General features: G+C 40.3%; 1 protein-coding gene across 2 annotated transcripts in view; it reads right to left on the bottom strand.

Annotated features, from left to right (window-relative positions):
- LOC134867508 (receptor tyrosine-protein kinase erbB-4-like) overlaps window positions 1-19,652 on the bottom strand; it is a 252,825-nt gene that overhangs the window by 132,069 nt on the left and 101,104 nt on the right. The gene's annotated exons all lie outside the window — the stretch shown is intronic.

Genomic DNA, 19,652 nt, shown 5'->3' with positions numbered 1-19,652 from the left:
ACCCCTTCGATAGTAGATGTATTTAGAGATTTGGTTGAAGCCTGCATTGAAAGTGTCCCTTTCTGGGTTTAAACCACAAGCCACATTGACAGCGTTACTAGCTCTCACGGTTTGAATGTAAAATATTGTGTTTTTAAAAAAAGCAGCTGAATTGCGTCCAACTTAAAGATAAAGATAGTTGCATTGTTTCTTTTGAAGTATTGTCGTTTGGGTTCATTTGCATTGCCATGGCGGTGTAGCTTCTCCCACCTGCACGCTCCTGATGACAGAGGAGCCATCAGTGAGACGAAGGGGTGACAGGTCCTTCCCTGAGTCTTGTCACACTGTCACCCATGAGCTGTTACCTCTTCCACCGAACACCTCCACCCTCAAAGATCTTTACTGGCGCTTTGCATTTTAATCCAAAGTCCCTTATATATTCTGCTACACACATCCCCCACTCCTGGCTAGCAATAAACTAAGCCAAACTCAAATTCCCTACTTTCCCCACACACAGGCTATCTCTGCAAAATCATTCAATTCTATTTCCTATTTACTCCCCTTCATTACACTACAGATACATATGGGGGAAGTGGGAGGTCTCAACCTTTAAGGCAACACAGGCTGTAGAGACAAATGGGATTTTGTTTAAAAACTCCCACATCAAAGCAGATATTAGATAAGCGGAGCTATTGCATTGTCACCTGGACAATACCCTTATATGAGCTGGTGGTGATTAACCAGGTTGCATAAAGCATAACGCGCTGCTCAGGAATGATATATGGCAGACTTGGGTGTTTTCAATAACAGTTAGCGTGGGCTTGAGGGGAGCGAGGTAGAGGGTAGAGGGTTGGTCATAAAGTGAGTATAGGTGTAATAAACTCTTATTGCACCCTTGGGGCAGGACGCCGAGATCAGAGGAAACGGGCATTATGGTGTGTGATGTCTGGTAAAATTTACTTTTTTTATACCCATTTGCTTCCTCAAGCAAGCCTTCAGGGAGCCTGCTTACTTGAGAAATCTGTCTGGAGCTATATGAAATCTATGTGATTTTTTTCCTTCTTCCCACGTGTGATTTCTAACGAAATACTATGAAAGACCATAGCCCTGCATGAGGCTGAGATGATGCTGACTGCCAAGTGAACCACAACGAACCCATCTGTGCTGTGTGGAGCGTATATATAGGAGGTGTGAACTGTTGCAGGTTAACTGCAAAGTTCGGAGATCCTACTGGTGATACGTCTGCTTGTACATGAACGTGGGCTGGTCGTAAACGATAAACCTCAGGGTGTATTTTCCCCCTACTCAGTGTCTGATCAAATCAATTTGTCTGCATGCTCAATGTGTTACATCTGAGCCTGTATATCACAGAAAAGGTTGCATAAAACACCCTCTCTGCTCTTCAGTTTAGGGCGTACTGCCCACCCAGGAGGACACACAATAAGACTATTTTACATAGTGCCTATGATGCAGGAAAAGACTGCAAGAACAGATGAATGTCCATATTGTTTACTTACGGCTGTTCTATAAAAAACAAGAGAATCCATATTATCTGTTTGATGGATTTCACTCCCCGGCAAACGTAAAGTAGAGAATGCCAATGAGATTCAATGTCTCTCTTTCACATATAAAGTACATTTTACCATGTGGGCAAATTGATTTAATTTGTTTGCAGGGAATTTCATCTCAGAAGTGATGGATTAAGGCAATGAATCATAATAATTCAGGATTTTCCAGTACATGTAATTAATGAGAAGATTATAAGCCAATGGGTGGAAATGCATATCTTGCTCAATTTCTATAGTCTGAAAGTGTTTTTTTTTTTTTTTTCTCCGCTGATTTGACATAGACAGGGGCATGTGAGGAGTATTGTTAATCATTGCTTTCAGAATGATGACAAAATAATGGAATATGGTGAAGGCAAACCTGTATGTTTGTGGAGGAGCCAGATTTCACTCCTTTTCCTACCATAAAGAAAAATTGTATATATTCTCTAACCATCTATATTTCTCTCACAAATCAGTCAAAAACGTTGTGAGGGACGGATGTGTTGGTGGCTGGTTTTAAATGGCCTCCATTCAGCCCCCATGTGTGTCCAATAGACAGCCACCAGACAAGACCAGAATGCATCCCTCACCGTCTCTGACACTATCACAGTCAGCTATAGAGAGAATGCAAACACTGACGCACAAAAAAAAATGTTTGAATGTTTGGAAAATAACCACAATTCCTCTGAGCTGCATTTTCTTATATTCTGTTGATAAATATCCTAATCAGGTTTTCTTAGTCACAACACTTCTTTGGTTTTTGTTCCTTGCCCCATTCATTTCAGAGGTATTGCAGAAAACAACTTCATCAATAGTGTCTTGTGCTATTATCGAATGTCTATAAAGCTGGTGAGTCTCTGAGGTTTATAGCCTCCTGCCTATGAAGCCAGCAAAAGGTCATCCGAATAGCCAGTAACTGACTGAATTAAATAAAGTTGCAAATGTCACTTCTATAAGTAAACACCGTCAATAGCCGAGTTGGCTAACATGCATTGAATTAAGGAGCAGCTTGTTAAAGTTGCATTCAAACATTGCCTAAGGCAGGACATAAAATACTACATTTTCTGTCAAATAAAAGTGCCACATCTGAGGTCAGAGCTGTCCTTTGTCCTGAACGTCCCCTAGATGAGCTTTTCTGACTAAGTATGAGTTACAAGCCACTGCTTCTGATTGTAATCATGGTCCAAATTATTGTCCATCTGCTGAGCGGCTTAATAAGCATCAGAACCAATATCTAGATAAGTGTTCGCGATGACGGCACGGTCCAGTAACACTAACCTCACGTTGCCCTCTGAGCTCTGGTCACCTACCAACATCGCTGTCGCTGCCTCCATATGGTCTACCATAAATTAGTATTCATTCCCTCACTGGTGCACACAACCCCAACACCTTGTGGGATTTATCCAGAGAGTACCCTGTAGCTGCCAGTCTGCAGCCCACAGAACCTGGCGAAATGTGAAAAATTACAAATAACTATTTCTAATAAGTGGTCCATGTGTATGATCAGTACATTTACTGTTCTGTTTCCCCCTCCCCATTAACTCCTTTTCCTGCAGCAGTAGGCAGCCATTTTTCAGCAAACAAGCTCTGATAAACAGACTGTGTACACTACCTGCTCAGCACCAAACCACAGACAGCCTAGACAAGCAACTGTTGGGTAAATAAAGTCAAACATTTACCAAGTTAAGTCTAAGATATTCTTCTCAGGGGTTGGCAGATGTCAAAATAGAGCTAAAATGAGAGTGAGGGGAAATTGACATCCCCTCACTCTTGTCAGGTGGCCAGAAACAAACTCACTCAAATGATTGCTACTTTTGCTCTCTGCCTGCTGGAGGTGTAAAAGCAATTGTTTGCCAACTTATTATCTTTGGCAACTTTATAGGTTGATAATATGTCAGTGTGTCTCTTTTAGAGATCTTCTGACCCCCCAAAAACAACTGAAATTGAAAATAACAGAGTGAGCTATAACAACTTCACAATATGAGCTCAAACTGTTAAACTCCTCCTCAGCCTATAAATGCAAAAACAGCCTGCGGGTAATGTGTAACCATGTATTTAACTTCCAGTGCATTTCACTAACATTTTTTCAGTAGTTATTTATAATAATCAATAATGCTTTAAAATCCATACAATTCAGTCTGTCATATTTTTGGTGTGACCCAGTGATACTGCAAATGAAAATGAGAAAATCTGGTCTGGCAGGACAGAAAACAGAAGCAGGGAGTGGAGGCTTTTAGTGGAAGCATGCCGATACTATGCTACTGTCATCTCTGTCTGTACGTGTGTTTGTTTGTGGCTTTTGTTGATGGTTACGGTTACTTTTACAAAGGAGTAAAATGGACAATACAACTTTGTATTGTAGTATATCTGGATGTGAAGTGTGGAAAATATTTCAGATTGATGTCGAGAATATAAGGATGATACTTTTGGTCAATTCTTTCATTATTTGAACATAATGTATTTTCTAATTCAGCTTTCCAGGGAGTCAACGAGAACATTTGTGAACATTTTGTGTTGTTCTTTCCGATGCCTAACACGTATAAATGCTGCACCCTGTCCATCTATTCTCTCTCACCAATATAATCTCTGTGTCTCTGTAGGATTCAGACAAGGAAAATCCATCCAAGTCACAGGGGAGTGATTGGCTGACACTGACACACACCTCATTACCTCAAATCCTCTAGCCGCTTTTCCTTGACTGAGTGCGCTGCTGACACTAGTGGTAGTGAAAAGCCTTTTAGACCCTACACTGACCACTATAAATGTGTGTGTCCACATGTGCACACATGACCCTTAGTTATGGCTCCTGGTGCTGGTAACACACAAGAGCAGCATTACAGAAAACTGTTTAGTATGCACATTTAAATAAAAACTTTGCTTGTTTGTTTAAATAAATTAGTCTTTGGGGTAAATCATGTATGATGTGTTATAAACAATTATAAAGTCTTGAAGTCGTCACAGTTAAAATCAATGTTTGCAAATATATATGTATAAACCCACTTTTTACAATTTAAACATAATCGTGTTTACACTTCTTCTTAAATATACTTTAATTTAAATTGTTGAATTACAGTTGTTTCAAATGAACTGTCCCTAAAATTAGGGTATATCTCAGATTAGCTGAACGGCTTTCTGTTATTCAATGGCAAAACAAAATGATGGAAATGTTTTTTTCTTAGGATTTAATTGGTTTGGTGGTTCAAATGAGCTTCATGAAATGCAATCAAAGTATCCAAATGGCAGGCTAAAGATGAAGCCGGTATCACAATGTGAATGCAGTGGATCTGTAAATATGAAATCATGTACATTCAGTAGCAGTGCAAAAGCACAGATGACTGAGTGGCTGCACAAAGTCTGCAAAGTGGCTGGGAGCACAAACATGTTTAAACAGTTTCAAAAGAAGAGAGCCTATAACATGAAATTCTAAAGTGAGTCTGACAGATGTCATTTTGAATACATGTATGTGAAAATGGCACTGCAATTGCCAGAGTATAGAGGAGAAAGGTTTAACTGCTGAAGAAAGAGGTATATGATGGGTTATCACAAATATATATGTATACTGCATGAGGGACCATTTGTAACAAAATAATTAACATATAACAACATGAGTGTGTGACCACCAGCTGCAAATCCAGTGGAGGGCAAAATGAACCAGGTTAAGTAAGATGCTGACAATAAAATGCATGCAAGTTTATGGAGCATTACAGAACCAAATACAACCACTCATCTTTTCCTCCAACGCCGCAATAATAAGGAAGAGGGTGGATATCTTCTTTATGTTGAGTAATCATCCGTTGCCCAAGCAAAGATGGAAGCAGGTAATAAAAGACCCTCCAGAGCTGTTCTGGACAGTGCTAAGCACTATGTTGTTTCAGAGCTTGATTTTACTGTGAGTGTGGTGGATGATGATAGAGACTGTTTAACCTCCTTTATAATGCGCCCGATCATGCCTCTCAAAAAGCAGCTGTATGACGAGTTGAGCTTGTTGACCCTCTTCTCAGGCACCTGGATTCTCCTGAAAGTTTACTGAAAATCATTTTTGATTAAATATCACGCCAAGAAATGTCCCTGATTAAGTTTGAGATGCCGGCTTCTCTCACTTCCTAAGAGTTCTTACAGCTCATCCAACCTCAGCAAGAACCTCACAGCTGACTTTGGCTCAGTGGGAACACAGTAGATTATATGGTGGAACAGGGTTTATAGTGCATTATGCTTTGGATCAACTTTCCTATATATTGTTGGACTTAAGGTCCAATAAATTAAGTTTAGAATGTACTTTTGTTTCAGAACATCAATTAACATATCTATGGTTTTGCCAATTGTTCCTATTGCTTGATTTAATCAGCATTTTAAGGTCTGGCTTTGTTTGATTTTTTATGACTTCAGGAGGTCAGTTAGGAAAAAAACCCAAAGAAAGTCAACTGTGTCAACTATCTCCTGAAGATTGAGTTGGGCTCTTCCCAAATCTGTTTAAGAAAGTTTGTGCATGCATCAGAAAATCTGCATTCAAGACTAAACGTATGATTACTGTATTTCATGGCATAACCACCTGACTCTCTATGAGCTTCAGACAGAGTCTCTCCAATCACAGTCAGTTTGCTTTCAGTTCTCCCAGTGAGACTTTACCTTTGGTCTTGCAGTCTCAGAAGCTCCTTGCTAAAACAAGGTGGAATTAAATTCATGCTCTTTATATGCTAATAGTAGAAACAGTAAACCCCGGAGGTGGTTCATATCCCCATAGTCTGCTAAAAAGAGACGACAAATAGGCTGAGCAATGGGGTCAAATGAACAGCTCACATCCTAAATTGGCGGGCATGTGCTGGATGTGTGCACAAGAAGGAAAATACTGTAATTCTAGCAACATGCTGAGGATCTTGACATGAAATTACATTTGGTTTAGGCTCAGACGTCCACATTAGGCACAGGAAACCTAGCCTAAAAATATTAAGGAGAGGAAATGACTTTTAACCTAACACAGAGTGACAGTAACCATGACAATTCAGGAGGGAAAGAGGCCCAAATTGAGGGTTAATTGTACAAAGTGTCCCGCTTACAGAGATTATTTGTTTTCAATAAAGTACAATAAACTTCTTCCTGTTGTCTGCAGAACCAAAGAACACAAAGGCGTAGGCTCATAAATGTGTCCTTTCATTACAGAAACTACAGGGAAATTGAAACCGTTCAGGCTTATTGATGTTAAAATATTACATGTATAACCTCCTCTCATCTCCTTCCAGTTTTGACCCCTATTCTTCCATCTCTACCTCAATTTTTATCTTTTTCATTTTAGATTTAGAGCACAACTTCATTTGTATTCTTAACCATTCCCACCGTAGTATTAATCACAGTCAGTTCAGTGGGTCAGATATTTACCAAGGGTGAACTTGCAAATTGCTGCTTGAAAGGCATCTCATAATATAAAGTATTACACATTGTATTTAGCTTTGGGAGTTATCTTTCTACAAAAAGCATCAAACAGTGACTGAAAGAGGGATTGAAAAGATTTTCATTGTGTAAAAAAGTAATTGTTGAAGCACAGGTAACAGTATTCAGGTAAGTCCTGAACATCTTACTTCTCATTCATACTCTGTTACATTCACAGCAGGAGCATTATCTTTTATTGTTGGCCACTGAGAAGCTCCACAGGGGCAGTCGTGTGTTAAGCACACTGCTAAAAGGCTCCTCAAGGGTAGTTGTTGAGGATTAGGGAAGTGTAACATTCATACTTATTTGCAAGCCTTTTCCAAGTGATTCTGGGTGTAGGAACTGCTGACCTCCCATGTGCAAACCTGTCTTTATTGCCTCTGGACTTCCACCAGCTTTTCCCCTTACCATCCCATCCCTGTCTTTTTCTGTCTTCCTCGATTCAGGCCCAGGTGTTGGTCCACATTCTAGGATTGAGAAAAGTCCTTTTTGATAGTTTTTCTTTTAGACACTGCACCTGGGACGACATTCTATCAATTAAGCCAGCAGGCCAGTCAAAGTGCATCATATCCTTCATGCCTCCAGCGCAAACCGGTTTCCAGCCCCCATGTGTGGTCCTACCCATGAATCTTAATCTTGTACCCAAACAGTTCCCATCAATTATCCTGGCTGCTACTGCTAACTCTTCCCCTGCCTCCCATTTTTCCCCATTAAAAAAAGCCTTTTTCCCTCCTCGCTGTGACGGAATTGCCTCGCTCGCTTGCCCGGGAAATGATTTCTCAGCAGGCTTGTGGACCCAGGGCTTTCCACAGGTGGAAGGTGGGAATGGATGCATGTGTGTATTTCTGTGTTTATTGTATGTGTGCGTACAAGTATTTTGTGTTTCCGTGTGTGAGTCGTTTGTGCAGTGGGTTGCTTTTAATGGTTTATCCCTGTCGATTTCTTTGCAAGAAAATGTTTGGGACATGAAAGCTCACTCGGCAGGAGAAAGCTTAGCGGAATGTAAAGCACCAAGACTGAAAATAAAATAAAATAGAAATGAAATAAATATTATTGCGAATTCAAATACTATCCAAAACCTGTACAATTGTGACAGGATTTACCTGGAACTAGGAATTTTCAAAACCATCAGTTAAAGTAAGAGTTGTTTTAGCTATAGGTTGATCCAGGTTCACTCTGCTATTATGGGTTTCTTTGAATATGAAAACATCAGGCTACACAATTTCCATTACGAAATAGAACATGTTTTAGAACAGGCTTTACTTTGTATGTACCCTCTGCATGTTAAGCATGCTTCTCAGCAGTGACATGCTTAAACGATATTTGGGATTCATATCACATATATCAGAGTCGTTTTTGTGTGCTACTTATTTCTGCACTCTTACAAATGCAGCCAGGTTTAGTAGCAACAGGAGGCAGGCATGTCACAAAAACACACCGATGCCTGAGGAGATCCTCTTTTGTCTGAAGACAATTCATAACATGGTCATAGTCACCCATATGTTTCCAAAGAGAGGCTGTAGACAACAACAACACATGGGTGGCTCCAGCTATCACCGTTTTGTCAGTGACAACGCAAGCTAAACGCTAGCTAATCCAATAATCTTCATCATCATCAGAAGACACAGTCAGAGAAACCTAAGTGGCTAGCGACCAGCAAGGCCTGAAGATGATAAAGGTGGTGATTAATGGACTAAATTTATGAAGCCTTTTCAGTCTTCGCGACCAAACATGACACATCAGTATCCACCAATTCACCAATTAAAATGAGGCAGCTAGGCTAACCTTCATACACAATCACACACTGTGGGCCATGCCACTGGGAGCATTTTGGGGTTTAGTATCTTGACAAAGCACACTCAGACATGTTGACTCGCTGCAGGGATCGAACATTCCAATTGATGGACTACCTCTAAGCCTTTTAACCTTTTGACTTTAAGCCTTACTGTAAGCTATTTAAAGGGTTGGGTTGGAAAAAAATCAGTCATTTTTAAAAGATAACTAAATCATAAGAACCAAACACATTTATCTTTAGCAGGCTGTAAACATGTTTATTTATTTTGTAATGTATGGCATTCTAACATCAGACTCTACAGGAACTAACTTGGACCCAGTTCCTTGTGGACATTGGAGGAACTGCAGTAATCTTCTCCAAATAAGAGAGGAAAATAGTAAGATTGAGGTCTTTCGTTAATTACAATGTTCTGCTGACATTTTTAATTAAGCCCAGTTTGTTTACCAAACTTCAGTCAATTTCAAAAACATTTCTTGAAAGGGAAAAAGAAAATGTTGCAACTCGGTGTCACACACATTTATTAGACTCATTTTGCATCTAGACTGCATGTCTTATTCAACAACCAAGAAAGTATCTCGCGTATATCAGCCTGTCAGATAGTGAAGTGACGTTTCATTCAGGAGACTGCATGCTATATACCACAGACATGTCTAAAGCTGTCAGCCTGGTGAGATAATTTATTCCATTAAACCACTGGAACACGCTGACGAGCAGACGGCTTAATGTTTATGTGTGAGGCATCAAGATGACAAGAAGACAGAGCAAGAGGCATTTCAATGTCCAGATGCATTACTGTTCCCGATTGTTCCAACTTGAGGTACCTCTGTTGTCAAAACATTCTATAATGAGATTTACAAAGGGGGCCAAGATGGGACTCTAGTGATGATTTTTATGTTGAATTAGAATATACTTTATTAATATTTTGACCAGAGCAGCATGCAAGACAATACCTAAAATTTCTCTGTTGAGGTTCTGCACTATTGGTTTGATCTGTGGGATGCGTTTCAATAAATCCAGCTACCTTGAGGCATTGCTTGAGGGCACAGCCAATGTGAACACAGAAATCAAACTTGTTAAAGGTCCAATAACCCTAAGCACATAATTCTAAAGAGCAGGCGTCATAGGTTGGAATTATATTCAAATGTCACCTGTGGCCTCACAAACATACATAGTGAATGAAAGTCTTGAGCAGTGAGACTAAACAGTAAGTCATAGAGCAGAGTGAAACCTCCTCAAGTGATCTTCCAAAAAATACCACCACTTTAATTAAAATCATAGTTAGTGAAAATACTCTGGTGCCAAGGGAGAAGGCTGGAATTAAAGTATTGATCAGTACTGTAGGTGGTGTGCTCTTGCACGGCTCCATGCAGACTAAGCAAATCAATTGCAATTAAACACATTTACTAAATTATTTTAATATCTGAAATTCCTGTATTTTCAATAAATTCTCACTATGGTAAAATGTGTAATTGTGCCATGTTAGAGTAAAAGTTACTTACCAAGGTTAAAAGGTTAATGAAATTATAAGGATAAGATCTTACACTTGCCCCTTGAGGTCAAAACGTCTCAAGCTTAAAATGCTGATTTTATAAATGAATTTCTTGGTTATTTATTATAATATCTAATGCAGTTGAGTAGTATTTTCTGCACTTTTTCCAAATCATTTACAGCCAACAAATTTACAGAACACATCCTGGCCAGATTTGACCTGAAAATGTAACTTTTTGTTTCTTGAACTGCTTATGCATCTCAGTAGTTACTGTGCTTTTGTTATTGCACCACACAATCCGAGAGGAGCTATTTGTGATACTGCTCTCCTTGTCACCTTGCATTCCTTTTTAAATTGCAGCAGGACCACCCTTTTCATCACGCCCAAGATCGATTATAATTTGTTTTAAGGCTTAGCGGATGAATGTACATAGCCAGTCGCTGACGCTTAAAGAGATATAAGCTAACACACGGGCAGGCCAAGCAATCAGCTGGGATGCCCATAGTAAATTCAGTGTTGCTTGTAATCTATGTTCTTATTAGAGGAGAGAGCAAATACATCTTGTAATACAATATCAGCCTCAGCAATAAATTACCAAGAGGCAGAGAGCTGCACTGGTCAGGCAAAATGGATTGCGCAGTTGTTGGCAATGTGTTTACGTGTGTCTTGTTGTACACAGTATGTAAAGTAATTGAAAGTGTTTTTTTTTTTTTTGTTAGCACTGTATGACAACTAGGAGAGGATGCAGAGCGAATGCATACAGAGGGGAAAGTTGGCTTGCAAGTTAGAAAGTCATGAATTGTACATCTGCATACATCTTTAGTTTGACAAAAAAAAAAAGTGTTGCCACCCAGTATCCCCTTATCATATTATATATGACAAAGGAGGAGGTTCTTAATAAAGAGGCGAGAGGGTGTTCCGTTGGAGGCAGTGACTGGGCTTATCTCCTAAGAGCCTAACGTCCATCACCCTTTATCAGAGGTTACAAAACTAAAGAGGGCAGTGGCACATAAGGTAAATATAAAGTTGCATGTTAACCAGTGAATAGGATGAAAGAAAAACCGAGGTCAGTTTGAATTATTTGCTTGCATTTTGCTGTTGTTTTGTTGTTTTCTTCTGAAATGTCTTGCAAAATACTTCAGACACTGTCTTTGTTTTATTTCCTGATCTCCTGCTTTGACAACAGACAGTCTGCGTTTGCTTCAATGTTCTGCTTTTATTACCTCTTGCTTTATAATATCCTGTTGATATCACTACATGTATCGTTTTCTTGAAAGAACATCACCACAAACATGCTTGAAAATGTGAATGGTCAGCCTTCAATCCTGATTAGATCACAAACGCTTTCCTCAAGCCTCCCTTATTTCCAGCTTCCTGAAAAAGAAAAATGGAGACTGATGTTTATAGCTTCAAACTGAAATAAATATCTGAAATCCATTGAATAGATTATGTATATGACTTTCAGGATCATAACTGTAGAATCCCTCTAGAGGGAAATATAAACCCATTCAGCTATAGTTTCTAAATATATGAAGAGTTTTATGCCTGGTCTCTTTTGTGGCATATTTTAATTAGCTATCATATAGGAACAGGCCCCAATGTAAACAGAGACTACAGCAGAGTGTGTGTGTGTGTGTGTGTGTGTGTGTGTGGGGGGGGGGGGGGGGGGGGGGGCATGATGAATGGGGTTCCTCTGCATAAACTCCTTTGTCCAGTGAACTCAAACAAACAGCCCTCTTTTACTCCTTCAGTACAACTTTTAATTGTTTGTACAGCTATAGTGGGTAGATGCATCTATGTTATAATGTGCACATCTGGGTACTTCCTCACTTATTCATTAATTGTGCTCTGGTGGGCCGTTGTGTAATTGTTTCTACCAACCACACTGGAAGTGGCTGGCCAAAGGAGCTTAGTATTAATTTTCCCCGGCCACAGCCAAGGGATTAGATGTGCTTTCCCCTGGCAAGGCTGTTTGGCAGCCACACTTATCTGCCGCGACTTACAAGGCTTATTGAACATTAGCATGCAATTATCTTTGATGGTCTAACTTTCCTGCTGGCTGACAAGACCCAATGATTCGCTGTTAGGGCTTTTCTGAGGACATGACATGAATATTAAGGTGCAAAGAAAGCAAGGAAAATAAAAATGTCATCTAGTTGAAAGGGACTCTCAATAAAGCTGGTGGAACACCAGAATAAGTTTAAACTACTGATTGATTTCGAAATGCTTTGCATCGTTCATCACACACCGCTATGGATTTCACAGATTGTTTTGCCTCAGTTGTCGATATGTTTTGACTAAATGACTGTTGTGTGTAAGGTGGAGATATTGCCAGTAGTCCCCAGTAGATATAGGCCTTCTCAACCATATAAGAAATGACACCAAATCCATTTCAAGTTTAAAGGTGTTCAAGATAAAAAGAGAGCAGTAATTCCATAAATATCACCCAAAGGACCATTATTGTAATGCAAATTGTGAAATAATGGGTTTTAAATCTAGAATGATACATTCCACTAAAAAAAGACAAAGATATGGCCTTCGCATAGAAATCACATAGAAAATCCATATTGTATTTATGATAAGTGCACAATATGCAATATAGATTTTTCCAACAGCCCTATAAAGGTGACATGATACTCAAGGGTGGAACCTGAAAATAGCCAGGACAAATGTGCATTTATAGTTTAATTTTATTGTTTCTAATTGTGAAGCACTTTGTAAAGTCTTTGTTTTTTATAACTACAAAAGTAATAATTAGAGATTTTGATGATGACCAATGTGATATCAATGATGGTCATCAATATAGACATAAGCTTTGAAATCTTCTTTGCCATTCTTTCCATTGACAGATCAAAAGGTGTAACCGTGCAAATGAGTTCTAGTGTGAACAAACAGCAAGGTGGTAACCGTGGTAATGGACATTGCTGAATCTGTTCACAGTTCTCATTTCTGCATCCACTGTGCGCATCCCAGACAGCTTTTGGAAGCTGCTAATCGTTTTTTTTTTGGTACTGCAGTGAGTTTTCCTTCTCTTTGATTACCTCAGAGCCCCCACACGCCTCCAATTAGAGACCACTCTACTTCCCTTTGGATCACTTAATTCCCTTGCACCTCTCCCTCTCTTTGTTTCCCATCCACTGTCTATCACCCATTTCCTTTGATTGCCTTTTGCTCACTGCCTATGTTAAATCACCTGTCAGTGAGAGTAAGCGAGAGTGGAGATCAATTCTCTGCCTCATCAGCAGTCAATACGTGGTCGATGGCAAGAAAAGGAGAGGAGGCAACTCTATTGATGATGGAGGAGATGTTGTCACACCTGATTTTCTCTTTATATCTTACTCACCTGGGGCACTGTGATAACATCGGTATTGATTCTCACTAGCCAGTCCTGGCTAATTCAATAATGGCAGAGATGTAGCTGGAATCAAAGGCAATTACATTTATATGCTGTTTTTATAGCTGCAGATGTAGCAGTCGATGTTAAAATACCTAAGTGATTGATTGGAAAAACTGTGTGGTTGTGTTTGCATAAGAGTGTACAAATGCAGCAGCAGGTGTGTTGGCCAGGGCATGAATTAGTCTGTATGCCAACCCATTGCCCCCTCTCTGCATATGCACACACACACACACACACACACACACACACACACACACACACACACACACACACACACACACACACACACACACACACACACACACACACACACACACACACACACACACACACACACACACACACACACACACACACACACACACACACACACACACACACACACAGGATAATTACCTATTGTCTGGCTGTCATCACAGAAAACAAAGGAAAAGACAGACAATTAATCTGTATTGGGTTATCACCTTAATGGTAAGAGTGTGAGTCTACAATGAACAAAAGAAATATGGGCAGACAACCAAAAGGATGCTCAGGAAAAAACAGAAAGTGACTTAAACAGTTACTGGACCCAACATTATGAGAGTTTTTTTATTGGGTTAATAATAAAGACCTCAAGGGCAAATTGGACTCTCAAAACCATTGTTTCCTGCAGCAGTATTTCTCATTCCATCCCTACATCCTCCAGGCAAAACTACACTATCTCTTGGCCTGTGCCGATAAGAGGACTTGCTTTACACAGTTGTCAATTAAAGTGAAAAAAATCCAATGTGTTGCTCTCTTTCAAAACAAATGATTAATGACTAAGCAAATATATACTTAAGGTTTCTAGCAGTAAATATTTGATCTGTGAGAGAAGGAAGGAGACAAAGAAGAACAAATAATATACCCTTATTGGCCCACAGAGAGTAAATATACATTCTGCATTTGACCCATCCTAGTGTTTGGAGCAGTGGGCTGCCATTATGCACATAGCCCGGGTAGCAGGGAACAGTGCCTTGCTCAGGGACACCTTGGTAGCAGTTTGTGTTTCCGGGACTTGAACCAGTGACCTTTCGGTTCATAATCCAAGTCCTTATGGACTTCGCCACCACCACCAAAAAGACTCAATAAGTTGGGTAGAGGATTCAAACAAGATGTTAAAAAAAGTTGCCTTACTTATCTTAATTCATACTGGTATTTTAACAATAGCAACCAGACATTCATTTCTTAGTGGCACAATAAAGTCAAAAATATTAAACCACAGTATCGGCATGAATTGATAATGAGTGAAGTCAAGGTTCTGCTAATGTCAAACTCATTACAATCATACAAACCTAAACACATGTCAAAAAAAATGTTGTCCCAAATGTATCCGTCAGGTGCATACAATGAACAGAATTTGCCTTGCAGACTATGTAAGACAAACACAGACACGCACTGAGGCAAGACAAAGAGCTTGTTGAGCAATCACTGCACTACGGCACGTACAAGTTATGCTTCCTGACACGTAATTTGATTTTAATGAACAACAAGTCACAAACAATGAAGCTCAAAAAGCCTGTTTCCATTGGTGTCCATCTGCAGTGCTAGGCTAATGAAGTGCCTGGCACATAGCACCTGGGCAGGGAGTGAAGGGTGTGTGCCTTTACACCGAATACAATCACGCAGTCTACTCTCCTAAACCAATGAATATAACAGCAGGCCATCCGTCCCTGTAGTTAAAGTTAAAGTGCCACATGCTACATTGGAAACTTATGGCAAATTATGTAAATATTTGTTGTTGTTTTTTACCACTATAATCTTAATGCCAGGTGTTAACTGCACGCGCAACTTTAGGCTGCACTTGCCCCTTCTAATTGACATGAAGTAACAAGTAAAAACAAAGGTTTTCGGGTTTCGTAATTGCTCTATAATGCTTGGTAAGGACCCAAATAGTTAAACCAGGGCTCATTTCAATTATTGTTCCGACTTGGTTTTCATTTCATGTAAATAGAGACCAGGTGGGTACAATCCTCTTCAGGTTGAAAAGACTGATTGAATGAGATTGATGATGAAAAAGTGGGAAGAGAAGATACAAGAGGGAGAAAGGAAGCCAAACTGCTCAGATGGATCCGCCAAGTCAGCCCAGCCAAGCTGTCAGAGGCTGGGAAGTGCTTTGCATGTAGTGTAACAGATCCCACTCTAATATTCCTGCACAGCATTCAGACTGTTTGTGTGTGTGTGTACGTGTCTGTGTGTGTATGTGTGTGTGAGGGATTATCAGCTCTCACTGTCAGCCAATACTGTCAGCCCTTACTCTTCACATATGTATACATATTCACACATGCAAAAGCATACACACCCCTACACTCCTGTCTCATAAAAAAACAAACCATCCACCTGTCACACAGTCTCTGACTCTCTCTATCTTGCTCGTTCTCACAAACATACAGTATTCACATTTGTCTAGTTTTACGACTGCCTCCCCAAATTATCGCCCACCCAGAAATTATGAAGACAAAACTAAACAAAATGCTCAATAACTGTATCCGTTCACCCAAAGTGACATCTTTCCTGAACAGTGAGTGAATTTAAATCCTCTGTGTTCCAGACAGCAAATAGCAGATTTATGATGGATCACATCTTGCACACAGAATGCAAGACAAAAAAAAGTCCTTTTTATTTTGCCAAACTGGCTTAGATTGTACCATTGTGACCATTTATCCCACTTAAGTAAACTGTATCGGAGGGTGTTTATAATACAAAAACACAACACAGATGCCTCATGGCAGCAAGGTCACATGTGCACATGCACTCAGATAGTAACCTAAGGCCTAAGCATTAATATATGTACTCATACTTCATGTTGAAAGTGCTTCTGACACCTGGTAGTGGACTTACATTGAAAGGGTACCATCTAGAAAATCTCAACTTCCCACATAAAGTTGTGCTCAGAAGGAGAGATGCCCACACTGCCATACCACACATCTAGCAGCAGTATAGGAAGAAAGCCCATCAGACTGTGATGGTGTGCTTCAATAATCTGCTGCAGACAAAGCACTAGAGCAGTAAGAAGAGTACAAGACTCAGGGATGTGTACCAGATTATGTGTAATGCCAGCCTTTAAATGCCATCGGGGCATGCTTCATCCTAACCTCGAAATGCCCCATATGATTGATCAATACTTTTTCTTTCTGAATTTAGTGAAGACTGAAAATAAATTCTTAGACTATAAACACAAAGAAAAAGAGGGGAAATAAACTCTTCAAGAATAATGCAGAAAACTTAACAGGAAATAGAGTCAAAATACAACTCTGGAATAGGGGACCCAATCTAATCATGCAGAGGACTAAAGGACATCCTCCAACAGATGCTGGATTTTTAGAAGCAGGAGCTTGCACTGTATATTTTACATGTATGAAGCGGAAAGCGTAAAGCCTTCTGCACAAATGTGCTGGTGTGTAACTGTGGGTGTGGTGTTTGATTATGTGGCCGTTCAGAGCAAAGCTGTCATGTTGCTTTCCCATTTAGATCCCATCACCTCGGGGGGAAACACTTGTTCGTGCGTCTGCCGTGTACAGTCACGGCATGGCAACCTCGATCTCATCAAAAAGATGGCCGAGGAGACAGAGAAATGGGTGTTTGAAGCAAGTGTATGGCTGCATTTGTGTTGTGTTCAGGCTCTTCTTTTCCCTGTCCGTGTGTGTGCTGATGCATACCTTTTTGTATGTTCTCCTACAATATGCCTGTGAGTGTGTGAACAATGAAAATTTTATGTGACCAACTGGCAATGTATGATTGCAATACATCATGTTTTCATCCTTTCGGCACTGCTTTGATGACGGCAGCTTCTTCCTTTCTTGAGTCATTCTTGTAAAGTGCAGGTGCACGCCACAAAAAGTATTGACCTTTCTGCCCGAATGCCATCAGAATTGATAATCAAGGAATTAAGTGAATTAGAATCTGGCAAGGGCATTTAGAGAAGGTGAGGGATGAATATGTGAGAGGGACTGTAATGAAGTCAATGGCGCGATAGTAATGCCCCATCACCCGGCACAGACAGCACCCCTGCCACACACACCTCCCCACTCCTCCCACCCTGCTGCAATACCTCTGGGCATCGGGGCAGAAGATATTAAAAAGCTGTGGCACATCCTTTTCAAGGACGATTAGACATTTCTCCCCCTTTGGTCTCCTTATTTACAGAATGCCACAGACTCCGCTGAGACGGCTCAGGAGCAATTTTTGCAAGCTAACGTTCACATCAAAACCTCGTTTACTAGGTGATGGCAGGCATTTCCCTCTGTTTTCACCACAAACAAAAAGGATTCCCCTGCCTTCACAAGATAGCTTTGAGCCAGCATTAAAGCCTTTAAGATGGCAGCTGCCTCTGACAATCACATTTCATTAAATGATAAGAAAAACTCCAGAAATGTGAAAAAGCTGCTTGACAACATGCTAAACTGTGTGAGCAAAAAATCTTACCACCAATGCTTACTAACTGTGAAGCTGTAACTATCACACAGTCAACACAATCAGTCAGTTTACTGATAATCTTTCATTTTTTCCCAGGAAAATTAGACAGGATGGAGGATGATGCATCTCAACTTTTCTCTTCTGATTCAATTCCAATCTTTGGTCCTAAAAGGAACTCATAACTTGTCACTTCTCCTGAAAACTGTGCTCATCTGTTCTATAACAAATTGTCCCTGATTCAAAAAGATATATATAAAAACCACAACAAAACATACTGATTTCTTCAATTGTTTCTCTATGGATATACAATAAACTCACTAAACACACCACTGAGTCCTGATGTGGGACAGGGGCTGATGTTTTTTTGGATCACATTTGTTTGTGTTCTGTTTTAGGCTCCATTACACACTCTGCCAAGGAGCCACTCTCCAAGCTGAAACTCAGTATGGGAATACTGAAACAACCAAAGTGCCCTGAGGCAAGCCGCAATCTACAGTTGTCCTCTCAACATAAGTAGTCATATGCTGACACCCAGGATGGGCAGAGAATGTGAGGAACAAAAAGAGACCTGACTCCCACCCACTTGCACTGTCAGTCTGTGTGGTATATAACATGATGTGTTGTTTTTTCAAACAGTTGAGATATAGTGTTAAAACTAGACACAAAGTCTTGGGAGGAACTGAGGATGAGATGAAATGCAGTGAAATCCGTCTTCCCCTTTCCATCTGTACACAAATGTACCTCACCATTACATTTTTCTGCCTGTACCGGATTGAGATAGTGAGTGGCTACCTCGGGCTAACGTTTCACCACTGTTCATTTGACTCATGCCACAGTAGGCAAAGGGCATTTACGGGCACAAGTGAGGCCGACCAAACTGAACAGACTTTCACAGAGCGGCGAGTGAGTGCCTCATTGAATTACTCGTATCTACTCTATGGGTTGGCATGTTGACTGTCTCTGCCTGCTGCGCCTGTTCACAGTAAAAGTTACATTTGCAGCCTTGAAGGAATACTGAACCATAATATGTTTGGATTATCAGACACTCCAACCCCTCTAGGCTTGAAAAGGTTTCTCTGAAAAGTTCTTCTGCTTGGAGAAAGGCAGCCACAGTCAGTGAATGTCCCGAGACACTGTCCAAGCCTACAGGAGTTGATGGATACTCAAAACAAAGGTTTTGGTTTGGCACACTTTGGATGGTTCATGGCAGGGAATAAAGCGCACTTTTTCTGGGTACTTCTCTAACACCAAGTCTCAGTAAACTGAATGCTATGTGGTCAAACTGACCTGGGTCGGAATGTTATAACAGCACACGGGACACAGCCTTGCAAAGTTCCATTTTAATAAAAGAAAAAAGCTAGATGAAAGGGGTTTGTCCTTGTTCATTCGTCTAAAATCAAAGCTTTAGTGTCTTCTTTGGGACAGATTTATCTCATAATCACTTGAAAGCACGCTTTGGTTCTTTTAACTACCTAAAGTAACCGTCTGGAGCCAGAAGAAGTAACACTGCATGTAGAAAAAGGCTTAGAGGGTGGGAGCGCTGCCCGTTAAGCCACCTTCTGCTATACAAAACTTTCTCTAATCCAG

Source organism: Eleginops maclovinus, chromosome 7, assembly GCF_036324505.1.
Source record: "Eleginops maclovinus isolate JMC-PN-2008 ecotype Puerto Natales chromosome 7, JC_Emac_rtc_rv5, whole genome shotgun sequence".
Classification (NCBI taxonomy): domain Eukaryota; kingdom Metazoa; phylum Chordata; class Actinopteri; order Perciformes; family Eleginopidae; genus Eleginops; species Eleginops maclovinus.
The sequence above is the reverse complement of the archived record's forward strand: the minus strand, read 5'-3'. Positions and strand labels throughout refer to the sequence as shown.